This window comes from Lissotriton helveticus (genome assembly GCF_964261635.1).
Source record: "Lissotriton helveticus chromosome 1_1 unlocalized genomic scaffold, aLisHel1.1 SUPER_1_unloc_28, whole genome shotgun sequence".
Lineage (NCBI taxonomy): Eukaryota > Metazoa > Chordata > Amphibia > Caudata > Salamandridae > Lissotriton > Lissotriton helveticus.
In genome coordinates this window covers 1071593-1084989 of record NW_027611668.1, presented here as the reverse complement: position 1 = coordinate 1084989, position 13397 = coordinate 1071593, and the positions used below count along the sequence as shown (strand labels likewise).

Genomic DNA, 13397 nt, shown 5'->3' with positions numbered 1-13397 from the left:
ATCTGGAAGTGAAGGTGTTCGGCGGTAGCAAGGAAGTCGTCGGAATTGGTCGTGATGCGGATGGTGTTTTTATGGACAATGGCGATGCCTCCTCCAGTTTGGTTGATGCGGTCCTTTCGGATGATCTTGTAGCCGTCCGGGATGGCTATGGCGATGTCGGGCGCTGATGAGGCGTTCATTCAGGTTTCTGTGAGGAAGGCAACGTCTGGAGATGTGCTGTCGATTAGGTTCCAGAGTTCGATGGAGTGTCTGTGGACCGAGCGGGTGTTGAGCAGGATGCAGTTTAGGTGGTTGGTGTTGGAGCTCAGTTTGCAGTTTGTGGATTTGGTGTGGGTTCTGGAGCAGTCAAATTTGCAGGAGAGGCAGGTGAAGGGTCTGTGGGTGTGTCCTGGGGCAGCTTGGTAGCATGGAGGTGTGCGGCCGGGGTTAAGGGCTGAGAGGGTTGCGGCGTCGTATGTGATGCGGCGGAATGGATTTTGTGGGGACCAGGGGGTCTGGCGCTGGGCATGGTCCGGGCATGGTCCGGGCACGGACGGGCGCAGACGGGCTTACCTTTGGCGCACCTTCGGCACGCATGGGGCGCGACCGCTGCGCGTGAACGCTGCACGCGAAAGTATCTGTCATATGTGGATTGTGGAGGGGGGAGGGGCGAGGGAGGAGCAGCTGGGAGGCGGGAGTGGGGTGGAGAGCCGGGCTGGGAGGACCAACAACAACAAACAAAATGGCAGCAAGCCCAAAAGCGATACAGGACGAGATTGGGGCACAACCTGGAATCGCTAATAAATAAATGGCCAGTGGCACCGGTACAATCAGGTACAAATAGTTCTAGCAGGCAAAGCGAGCAGTGCACAATTTAGCAGTTAATGCCGAGCAGTCTATCACTATAGCGCTACGATCACAATATCATGAGGCACAATCAATAATTATAGTGAGCAGAGCGGGCAGTGCGCAATTTGACTAAGGCAATGAATTAGTCAGTCAGAAGCGCTACGATACCACTTCTAGCAGCAGGGAGCAGCGTGGGGAGCGACCGCTTCTGATCTATGCAGGACGGTCACAGCGTTAATGCAATCGGGTTGAGCCTTAACTTTAGTGGAAGGGAGGAGCAGCTGGGAGGCGGGAGTGGGGTGGAGAGCCGGGCTGGGAGGACCAATAACAACAAACAAAATGGCAGCAAGCCCAAAAGCGATACAGGACGAGATTGGGGCACAACCTGGAATCGCTAATAAATAAATGGCCAGTGGCGCCGGTACAATCAGGTACAAATAGTTCTAGCAGGCAAAGCGAGCAGTGCACAATTTAGCAGTTAATGCCGAGCAGTCTATCACTATAGCGCTACGATCACAATATCATGAGGCACAATCAATAATTATAGTGAGCAGAGCTGGCAGTGCGCAATTCGACTAAGGCAATGAATTAGTCAGGCAGAAGCGCTACGATACCACTTCTAGCAGCAGGGAGCAGTGTGGGGAGCGACCGCTTCTGATCTAGGCAGGACGGTCACAGCGTTAATGAAATCGGGTCGAGCCTTAACTTTAATGGGAGGGAGGAGCAGCTGGGAGGCGGGAGTGGGGTGGAGAGCCGGGCTGGGAGGACCAACAACAACAAACAAAATGGCAGCAAGCCCAAAAGAGATACAGGACGAGATTGGGGCACAACCTGGAATCGCTAATAAATAAATGGCCAGTGGCACCGGTACAATCAGGTACAAATAGTTCTAGCAGGCAAAGCGAGCAGTGCACAATTTAGCAGTTAATGCCGAGCAGTCTATCACTATAGCGCTACGATCACAATATCATGAGGCACAATCAATAATTATAGTGAGCAGAGCGGGCAGTGCGCAATTCGACTAAGGCAATGAATTAGTCAGGCAGAAGCGCTACGATACCACTTCTAGCAGCAGGGAGAAGCGTGGGGAGCGACCGCTTCTGATCTAGGCAGGACGGTCACAGCGTTAATGCAATCGGGTCGAGCCTTAACTTTACATCGCACTCACTGAACGACGGGCCAAGAGACGTCGCTCCGTTGAGCTAATTAAGAACAAACGTTCAGCTCTGGGCCCGCTACAGCTAGCCATGTCTCCGCTTCCCAGTATGTATTGCGAAAGCGAGGGTCCTGATACATCGCTTGGAGATAGCATTCCATTACTCTTCCAAGACATAACCCCTCCTCCTGATCTAAATAATGACATGCTCATAAACCTCTCTGTCTCTTCAGGTAGCATGACGCGAGAGGCAGAAGCCGTGGTAGATATAATGTTACCATTGGTAGAGACTGCTAAAAAACGTAATAAACCTTCAAAAAACCCACGACCACAAGGTCCTCCCCCGAAAAGAAGGAGAAAGGTGGGTAGTAGATCACAGAGAAACAAGATCAGTCTCATTGATTTTGCCAAATCTATGAGCTCCTCATCTAATGCAATTACATTACCCACACCAGCTATTGAATCACCCTTCCCATTACTAGATCCATCCGGTATTGATTTAATGGGAAGCATTGAAAAACTGGTCAGATCTCTCACATTGCCTTTAGTAGAGAGACTACAAAAAATAGCCCAACAGCTGGGGAACTTAGAACAGGCAATCGATGAAATCAAAGAAGGAATTAAGGGTGTTCCAGTGCCCCCACTAGTGTCCACAATTACCGTACCACCCCCAAACGTTATTGATCAAATGGTGGCTAAAACTACAAACCAAATTAACCCGAAAACCCCAAAACCAACGCCCTCCAAAACATCACGGCTAAAGGCGAAAAATAGTGATAAAGTGGCTCAGGTGGGTGGAAAACCTAATCCCCCTGGAAATCTTCAAAAACCTACCGGCCATGAAGATTCTGTGAGGCCATCCTTTCCTAAGAGGCACAACGTGGAACTGCCTCCGGAAGCAGCTCCACTTTTGGTGGTCCTTACTGGAGTCCCGGTTTTGGAGGATGGTAAAGATGGTAAGAATGAAAACCAAAACCAGTTAAAAAATAAAGTCATATTTTGGCTCAGGAAGAACCGACCGCTTCCTCCTAACGTGAATGGTGAAATTCTATACGTCAGGCGCCTTCCCTGGCTGGGTCCTAGTATAAAGAATATTACGGGAGACATCATTATAATACATTTTAGAGATATAAGGGCAGTCAGAAATATCTTAGATTGGTTTCCTCCCAATGGCAGTAATGAAATCACAGCCCGTGATTTGACTTACTTTAATCCCAGAAATCTGATAACCCCTGCTATTAATCCCAGGCCGCTTGTCTATCATCAGGATGATTACATTAGACCCTTATTCCAATGTGAGGTTGATCGCTTTAGGCCTCAATTTAATCATCGAGATGATCACCTCAGACCTCTATCCCAACACCAGGATGCCTGCTTTAGGTCCTTACCCTTACATCAGATCGATCACTATAGACCTTCATTCCAATATCAGAATGATCACTTCAAGCCCCCAGGTAATCATTATCCCTCACTATGGAATAATTTTCCTACTCAGGAATGCAGTTTTAATCATCAACTGACTACAAGACCCTTTCTGATCCCCACCCAGAATCGATTTAACATTCTGTCAGGAATAGATGATATAGAATGACTAACAACCACCCCAACTTCTTTGGATAATTTTAATTTACGCCCCCTAGACAAGCTGACCGTACCCCAAAAGGTCTCCTTATCTGAGGACTACTGTGGCAGCTTTTCTCCCTCCAGCGATCTTCCAAACAAGGCCCTGGAAAATAGTATCTTGACTGAAGGGCCTTGGAACCTAATACAAGATCCCTCTCTGTTGTCTCAAGGTCAAACTGCGGGAACTCAAATCCATTCCAAACAACCGTATCTTCCTCCCAACGTACTATCATCTAGTAGTTTGACCCTTTCTATCATAATCTGGAACATAGCAGGCCTGCGTCCTAAAGTCGACCAACTCAACTGGCTAGAAATAATTAGAAATCATAATATAGTATGCTGCCAGGAAACATGGTCAGTAACTGCTATCCATCTTCAGGGGTACAGATTGTATCACTCAAGTGCACGTCCTTCCCTTTTTGGTAGACCCAAGGGAGGATTATCAGTATATGTATCTAATAACCTCCCATTTAAGGAAATTGTAGAAATAAAAACTGAAGAGAACTATCAGATACTTGAACTCTCAGTGAATCAAGGGCATACATATTTTCTGGTAAATTTCTATAACAATCTGTCACCACCTGATTTTGTGAAAGTCCTAAATAGGATAACCTCTGTTTTAGATGAGCACCGGAATAAATGTTCCTCTTTGCCTTTTAAATTGATATGGGGTGGCGATTTTAATATTACTTTATGTAAAGAACATAATAATCCAAATTGTGGTATTGTAGATGAGGGTGGGAGACCTCTAACACATTTCGCACACTCCAGTGCTGGGATCGTTCTAAATGAAAAGTTCTTTACCCTATGACTGGGGTACGCGAATGAATTAGTTGAACCTCCAATTGACTTCTCCCCCACCTTTCACGCTAGGGGCTGTAACAGCATACGAAAAGCTCTAATTGTATCTTAAAATTGCTTAAAAGCACCAGAAATGTAAGGGCACTAACGAGACATAATCTCACCCCCACCATGCAGATTATGCAAAATTGGTATTGACTACACCAGGTTGACAGGTGATGGCAGTTGGTGGGAGCAATTGCCACTTAAGGAAGTAACAGGATGTTATTTAACTGCGTGCGGGGGAGAGACCTGTGATTAGTCTGCTGTGTGTCTCTCCCTGCACATAGAAACTGGATCTCAGCAGCCAATTAACTCATTTTCTGTAGTTTCAGTAAGTTGTTTAAGTTAGGGGTGGGTGCTCTGGTTTCTGGATGGTTTGGGCAGAGTGGACAGGTTTTCAGTTTGCCCATGTGTGACATTTATAGGCTTTCAGGGTATTTATGAGTAAAATGTCAGTGGTTTATGTTTGACACTTTGTAAATAATTGAAGAAAGCACAATTGTTTTTTTCTTGCATTTTCCGTTTTCATAACTTCTTCTTGTAACTAGCCCTTGTCATAACCCATTGCCTCCAGTGCAAAGTAAGGACGCTTTTGACAGAAGCTTTCACCAAGATTCATTTCCTTTACAGACCCAAAATGTGTTCACATTCTTGATGGCTGCAGTAGTAGTTCCTATTTTAAAGCACTAGCAGGGCCACTTATGAAGACAGAAGATAACTCAATTCTGATGATGATGTCATTAGACAAAGAACGAAGAATATACCTGTAACAGATGCACACTGCTGCTCTCTGGACAGCATCATTCTTAACCTCCTGGTACCAGGGTGGCAGCTGTCCCCGCCGGGGTGCAGCAGGGTCTGGTTTTAACCTCCTGGCCCCAGGATGGCAGCTGTCCCCGCCGGGGCTGCTGCAGGGCTCTGGTTTGGGCCTCTCAGCTCCTCGGCCTCAGAGACGCCGCCATGATGTTGTTTGGGGGGCGGGTCAGGAGTAAGAGAGCGGTACGAAAGAGTGTCTTCGCTCCGCATATGCGCAGTGATGGCGTGCAATCCTGCGCATGCGCTGTTATGAGACGCTTCATTATGTTGTTGGGGAGCAAGGGAGGTTAGGAGCACGAGGTCGATAGGAAGTTGGTCTTCGCTCCGCACATGCGCAGGGTTGACTCGCGGTCCTGCGCATGCGCTGTTATGAGACGCTTCATTATGTTGTTGGGGAGGTCAGGAGCACGAGAGCGATAGGAAGTAGGGTCTTCGCTCCGCACTTGCGCAGTGATATCTCGCGGTCCTGCGCATGCGCAGTTATGAGGGGGGCGGGGGGCGGTCAGGAGCATGAGAGATAAAGAGAGGCCTCGCCTGACTTCCCCCAGAAAACAATGTCACCGAATGAGCTTTGATACACAGGGGCCGCCAGCTTGGACTGGGAACCAATTCAACCACTTTGGGTCGAAGGAGCCCTTCCTTGAACCCGAGCATCATTCCTTCCGGCTTCTCTCTGTGTTCAGCGGAAGGACCCTCCCTGGGTGTCTGTGCAGCTCACTCCAGCTTCAGACCCTCACCGACCCCCCAGATCTGCCCCCCGCCCCCCCAGACTGCAAACCTGTGCTGCTTTTTACTGCTCTCTGGGAAACCCTGCATGTTACTGTGCCTTTCACTGCACACGGAGGTATTCACAGCTTACTCTTTAATTCTGTGCACACTGCATGACTTGTAATACTGTATGACACATCTTTGCACACTGGACTGCTTTTTACAATACTATGTGAAATCTGTGCACATTGTACGTGTTTATTACTTAACTATAAGAAATCTGTGCACATTGTACGTGTTTATTACTTAACTATAAGAAATATATGCACATTGCATTGCTTTTCATGGCACTGTAAGGGATATTACAGCTTAAAGAGGTAATCTGTGCACAGGGCACTGCTTTTACCACACTATAAGAAATCTCTGTGCAATGTACTGCTTTTTACCACACTATAAGAAATCTCTGTGCAATGTACTGCTTTTTACCACACTATGAGAAATCTCTGTGCAATGTACTGCTTTTCACCACACTATGAGAAATCTCTGTGCAATGCACTGCTTTTACCACACTATAAGAAATCTCTGTGCAATGTACTGCTTTTACCACACTATAAGAAATCTCTGTGCAATGTACTGCTTTTACCACACTATAAGAAATCTTTGTGCAATGTACTGCTTTTACCACACTATAAGAAATCACTGTGCAATGTACTGCTTTTACCACACTATAAGAAATCACTGTGCAATGTACTGCTTTTCACCACACTATGAGAAATCTTTGCGCCCTGTACTACGTTTTACTACACTATGTTCACAATGGACTGCTTTGTACTGCACTACAGGGGGGCATGCACAGTGAAAATGTGTACACTGCACTGATGTTTACTACACTGGGAGAGATGCTTATCGCTGCACTGTGAGAAATCTTTGCCACCACTCTTCTTTACCTGCACATTTGAGGCAAATTTACATTCTCATTGTTGCTGAGATTGGACTCACGCACCCATCGACGTGCAGGCCGCGCCTGGTTGTGTCTGGCCAGAAAGAGGCACTTCCGGCTTGTACTCTGACAAGGAGAGTGTGCGCTTCTCCTGCTCTGCCGTGGTCAGCAGCCCCCTCCTTTCTTCCTCTTCTTCCCTCTCTCTGTCTCTGTCTCGCTCTTCCTCACTTGCTGAATAAAAGCGTGACTTCAAGAAACAACGCTTACCCTCTCTTTCCTCTCTTTTCCTTCATTTGTTCCCCTGTGAAAGGGATCCAAAAGAGAAAGAAACACTTTTGCTGGAAATGTTGTCTAGTTCTCAAATTTTTCTATTCCAAAGTGCAGCCTCGGGATGGAAAGGGAAAAAGGTTCAAAATAAGAAAAATAACAAAGTAAAGCAAAACAGAGTGGTCGCAAAGTGGCCAGATTGGTTTTATTCACACCTAAACACATTAGCGCCACTTCACGGAGTTTGCCAGTGAAACAGTACTTTCGTTTTCTCGTCTTTCTGTTGGTGTGTGGAGTGGAAAACGTTTAATGCAATCCTTAACGACTGTTTAGTTTATAAAATGTGTACAACAGCTCTGTGTTCAGAGATGTGGTCTTTTTAAATCATACTATTTACGTTTTGTAAGGATGTAAGCATATAAGCAATGGACATTGAAACGGGTCCCTTCCATGTGTTTACTTTTCAGGCAAAAACACGCTTTGATTTCTAAATAGTGAGTGTAAACGTATTTTGGTAACCATGTTGTTCCAGTTTATATTACACATGCTTTACTTAATCTTGCATTCCCTACAATGTGTTCAGTTGGGTGTTGCAATTGCTTTGCGTGAAAAGTTGGTTCTAGAATATGTCAAAAATGTATGCAGATCAATATGTGGCCTGGAAAATTAAAGAACCATAATGCACAACGTAGATAGAGTGTGACCCTATCTGGGATGTGGAAATATTTTGCAAATCTAGTTGTCCAAGGGATAATAAGCTACATAAATCTACTAGCACTGCAAATAAATCAAAATGCCTGGCCTACTTCATAAATCAATTATACGGGCTTCCAAATAAATGTACCCCTTATGTGTAGTGCGGACTATGACGATATTGACTTTACACAGTGAAGCTTTTGCTTGAGGAAAAAAAGTTGTATAAAATTTCAGTGTCCTCTGTACTGGAAAATCAATATCATATATTTACATAGTATACATTTTAGCATAAGGTTTTGCAAAGAAATAAAATACAATAACAAGCATTTCAGACCCAAGCTGGTATTTACAAAACATCTGTGATCCAGCCGTAAGTCAGAAATGGACATACATGTTTGAGTGTATCTCAAGTACAGCTCTGTTTTCTCCGGCAATGTGAAGGTTAGCTTTTCTAATACATCAGGCAAGAGCAGGGGTGTGAGGAATCCTTTCTTAGGAGACAGTTCTGAAGATTTCATTTCAACTTACAGCAAAGTATCATCTCACAATGTGTGCAGGGTTCTCATTTGAATGACTGTGACATTAAAATACATAATGGCCATATACAAAACTCATTGGTGTACCCCAGCCTGACCTCACTTGTGGGGCAAGCGGCGGGGTAGACAGGTTTATGACTGAGGTATCGCAGTCTTACCAACGGTCCCAAACAGAACTTACAGTGATACTTGGTGATGAGTTTATAGGATCATCAACGAACAAGACCTCATTTTTTTTACAGTGGGTCAAGAAGAGCATTAAAACTTCCCAAAGGAGAGTGCTACGTGAGAGTCTTGGAGGGCTTGATTAGATCCCAGAGCCATTTCCATTGGCTGTGCTAGCGAGGCACAACTGGTACGAGAACAAGTTGTGTAGCAATGCTCAAATATGAAATGGCTAAACTCGTGATTAGCCGGTATCAGGGCTAAGGAAGGGAAACTCTTATCAATCTTGTCTGTTCCAAGCAGGCTTTTGATGTTCCTTGGAATTAACTGTAAGGAATTCTGTCTATGGAAATTTGTTTTTATGCTTATGATACACCGCTGGATGAATCCTGCGTTATCAGTATGAACATGGTATCAAAAAAGAAGGCAGTGCCATCAAAACGGTTGTGGTTGGAGCCGCGAGGCTTCACCGCTAATACTTATAATAATAATAATAATAATACCGGCATTTATAAAGCGCGAACAGCTACCTCACAAGGAGGTGTCCCGGCGCTGAGTGATCGTTTTTCCAGGTAGGAATGGGCGGAGAAAGGGGAGAGAGTGTTTAGTTATTCTGGGAAAAGAGCCAGGTGATCAGAACAGAGCTGTGATAGAATTAGACTTCGGCAGCAGCTTTACCACAATGGGCCATATGGACGAACACATTTTCCCATAGACACAGAATGGGCAAAACCCTTTGATGCATCTAATGATTCCATCTTGAGTGGCCAGTATTTCTCATAATAGTCGTACTTCAGTGAGGGCCGTCTGCTTTGTAAGAGTGTGTCCTGAACCATACATGTCAGACAAAAACCAAAGATTCCTCGCCATCAGATGATCAAATGTTTACCTATTACGGTTTAGATTTTGGCTTGGCCCAATTACTGCTCACTTATGGTGCAGAGGAGGCGAGGCCTGTCCAGGGGTGCAGAGGAGGAGAGGCCTGTCCAGAGGAGGGGCAAAGAGGAGAGGCCTGTCCAGAGGAGGGGCAGAGGAGGAGAGGCCTGTCCAGGGGTGCAGAGGAGGTGAGGCCTGTCCAGGGGCGCAGAGGAGGAGAGGACTGTCCAGAGGAGGGGCATAGGAGGTGAGACCTGTCCAGAGGAGGGGCAGAGAAGGAGAGGCCTGTCCAGGTGTGCAGAGGAGGTGAGGCCTGTCCAGGGTTGCAGAGGAGCTGAGGCCTGTCCAGGATGTGCGGAGGAGGTGAGGCCTGTGCCGGGGTGCAGAGGAGGTGAGGCCTGTCCAGGGGTGCAGAGGAGGTGAGGCCTGTCCTGGGGTGCAGAGGAGGAGAGGCCTGTCCAGGACAAGCAGTGGAGGTGAAGCCTGTTCAGGGGGAGCAGAGGAGGTGAGGTCTGTCCATGGGTAGAAGAGGAGGTGACCCTGTCTAGGGGGTGCAGAGGAGGTGAGGCCTGTCCTGGGGTGCAGAGGAGGAGAGGCCTGTCCAGGGGTGCAGAGGATGTGAGGTCTGTCCTGAGGGGTGCAGAGGAGATGCCTCTCCAGCGGGAGCAGAGGAGGTGAGGCCTGTCCTGGGGTGCAGAGGAGGTAAAGCATATCCATGGGGTGCAGAGGAGGTTAGGCCTGTCCAGGGGGTCCAGAGTTGTTGAGGCCTGTCCAGGGGTGCAGAGGAGGTGAAGCCTGTCCTGGGGAGAAGAGGAGGTGAGCATTTCCAGGGGGAGAAGAGGAGGTGAGCCTGTCCAATGGGGTGCAGAGGAGGTGAGTCCTGTCCAAGGGGTTACAGATGAGGTGAGGCCTGTCCAGGGGATGCAGGGGAGGCCTGTTGTCAAGGGTTGTGTTTACGCACAGTGCCAACACTCCCAGGAGCAGAACATGAGATTTTTCAAATTACACCACTGGTTTTCCCACAGCCACCAACTGAAGAGTTAACTAGTGGCCGTGCGAACCCAGCCGGGAGAAAGGGGCATGGGACAGAGAAGAGACTGCCTGACCTTCTGGCTCTTCCACTCTACTTCTTCCTTTCTGCCGTACTCCATTTTATGCCGTCCTTACTCCCTCTCTATCTTCAAGCATGGATGGAAATCGCTGTAACAGAAAAGCACACCATTACTAATTTAATTTTTGGACTGTGTACCCCCCTGGACTTCTTCTGGCACTTTGATTCATACTAACTGGGTCACTCTCATGGACTTCTTTACTCTTGTCCTGCCCGCCATTTTGCTGCTGTTCTCGGCCGCTTTTCTCTGGACCCTCACCCGCCATCTTTTCCATTCCCTCGTCCTTTAACCCTTTGTCCCTCGTTTCCCCTTTGACGATCCTATGATTTGACTTTTCTCCATTCCCTTGCATCCCTCCCACCCTCCCTTGGTGCTGAGACTACGTCCCCCCTCCTTAATGGAACTCTGCTCTCCTGGTTTTTTGGGTCTTGACCTGAGAAAATCTACTATTTGTATATTTATGTATATAGAGATAACTCTAACCACTAGTATATGTAGTACCATTCCTATGTGACTCTTAGAGTATATCCATTCGTATCCCTTCCCTATGTATATAGAGATAACTCTAATCACTAGTATATGCAGTAGACCTTTGCACTCTCTACCATTCCTATGTGACTCTTAGAGTTTATCCATTTGTATCCCTTCCCTATGTATATAGAGATAACTCTAATCACTAGTATGTGCAGTAGACCTTTGTAGTCTCTACCATTCCTATGTGACTCTTAGAGTATATCCATTTGTATCTCTTCCTTGAGTGACTTGCAACTTCTACGTTTGCAGTTTTTTCTGTGTTTATCTCTTCCGTGTGTGACTCTACATCTTGTACATTTGCAATTTTTTTCTGTGTGTATCTTTTATGTAACTCATGTAATTCCAAGTCCTTATGTATCGCTACTGGTTCTTATGTAAAGCACTCTGACAACTTCAGGTAATGTTCGCGCTATTTAAATCGCATTAAATAAATAAATATATATATATGTGTCCTTACCCAGAGTGCCTGTGGCATTTGCTCCTCTTCTATTCTTTAATATAAGTACTTTATTCTTTGGTAACCTTCATTATAAACAACATTTTAGCACCCTTTAACTCTGTGAGTTAATTTTTTTTTTTCACTCATTCGTTCATTCACTCTCTGCCTTACTTTCTTATCTGAATTCTTCTTACTTCTCCCTTAGGAACCTTCTGGAGCCTCCGCTGTCAACCAAGCAATGAAGAAATCAGGAACTGAAGTATTCAATGGGTAAGTATTAATTCTTCTCTTTATATTTCTTTTTCCCTATTTACTTTAAATTGGTATTTCTCTCTACTTCTAAATTACCAAACTAACTAACCGACGCACCGAAGCACTCTAACCTGCGCCTAAGCCTGACACAAAACTGCACTATTTTTATCAAACTAGACTACAGAAAGAACGTGACTAATCTCTGAAAATCAGTTGGTGAAATGCCTTGGTTCTAAAATCAACCAGCGCACTTCACAGCTTGTCTAGACCTCGCACCTGTGTCCAGGAGCGCAGGACTAGGCCGGCAACTTGCACCGCTGTCTTCCCTGTTGGTAGTACAGGGGAGAATGCCCGGGTCCGTGCTAGAATTACCCGCGACCTTTTGCGAGCGGGTGATTTTTGCAATGCCCGTTCAAAGACAGATATCGCGAGACAAAGAAGAGCTTTGATTCCTTTTCCTGCACCCTGACACCTGTCCAGGAGGTGCAGAAGAGGTGAGGCCTGTACTGTGCTGAGGAGGTGAGACCTGTTCAGGGGGTGCAGAGGAGTTGAGGCCTGTCCTGGGCTGGGGTTGCAGTGGCGGTGCAGCATATCCAGGAGGGGTGCAGACGAGGTGAGGCCTGTCAAGGGGGTGCAGAGGAGGTGAGGCCTGCCCAAGGGGGTGCAGAGGAGGTGAGTCATGTCCATGCGGGTACAGAGGAGGTGAGGCCTGTCCAGGCGCGTACAAAGGAGTTGAGGCCTATCCTGGGCTGGGGGTGCAGTGGAGGTGAGGCCTCTCCAGGGGTGCGGAGGCATGTCCAAGCGGGTGCAGAGAAGGTGAGGACTGTCCAGGGTGTGCAGAGGAGTTGAGGCCTGTCCAAGGGGTGCAGAGGAAGTGAGGCCTGTCCATGGGGGTGCAGAGGAGATGAGGTGTGTGAAGGGGGCGCAGAGGAGGGGAGGCCTGTCCAAGGGGTGCAGAGGAGGTGAGGCCTGTCCAGGGTGTGCAGAGGAGTTGAGGCCTGTCCAGGGGGGTGCAGAGGAGGTGAGGTGTGTACAGGCGGCGCAGTTGAGATGAGGCCTGTCCAAGGGATGCAGAGCAGGTGAGGCCTGTCCAGGGGTGAAGATGAAGTGATGCCTGTCCAGGGGGTGCAGAGGAAGCGATGCCTGTCCAGGGGGTGAGGGCGATGCAAAGGAGGTGAGGCCTATCCAGGGGTTACATTGGAGGTGAGGCCTGTCCAGGGGATACCGTGGAGGTGAGTCCTGTCCAAGGGATTCAGAGGAGGTGTGGCCTATCCAGGGGTGCAGAGGAGGTGAGGCCTGTCCAGGGGGTACAGAGGAGGTGAGTCCTGTCCAGGGGGTGTAGAGGAGGTGAGGCCTGTCCAGGGGTGCAGAGGAGGTGAGGCCTGTCCAGGGGTGCAAATGAGGTGAGGCCTGTCCTGGGGTTACAGTGGAGGTGAGGCCTGTCCAAGGGGTGAAGAGGAGATGAGGCCTGTCCAGGGGGTGCAGCGGAGGCGGATCCTGTCCAGGGGTGCAGAGGAGCTGAGGTCTGTCCAGGGGAATGCAGAGGAGATGAAGCCTGTCCTGCGCGGGTAGGAGGAGAGGCCTGTCTTGTCCTAGTGGGGTGATT

The 13397-nt window shown here is 47.7% G+C and overlaps 2 protein-coding genes across 3 annotated transcripts in view; one reads left to right on the top strand and one right to left on the bottom strand.

The window, feature by feature from the left end:
- LOC144805825 (uncharacterized) overlaps positions 1-5416 on the bottom strand; it is a 280069-nt gene extending 274653 nt beyond the window's left edge. For both annotated transcript variants that reach the window (XR_013605608.1, XM_078672303.1), the window contains exon 1: positions 5215-5416. The gene's annotated coding sequence lies outside the window, so the exon portion shown is untranslated. The remainder of the gene's footprint in view (positions 1-5214) is intronic.
- Positions 5417-5784: 368 nt separating this feature from the next.
- LOC144805817 (uncharacterized) overlaps positions 5785-13397 on the top strand; it is a 108035-nt gene continuing 100422 nt past the window's right edge. Inside the window, exons 1-2 of the mRNA XM_078672294.1 lie at positions 5785-6110; positions 11745-11809. The gene's annotated coding sequence lies outside the window, so the exon portion shown is untranslated. The remainder of the gene's footprint in view (positions 6111-11744; positions 11810-13397) is intronic.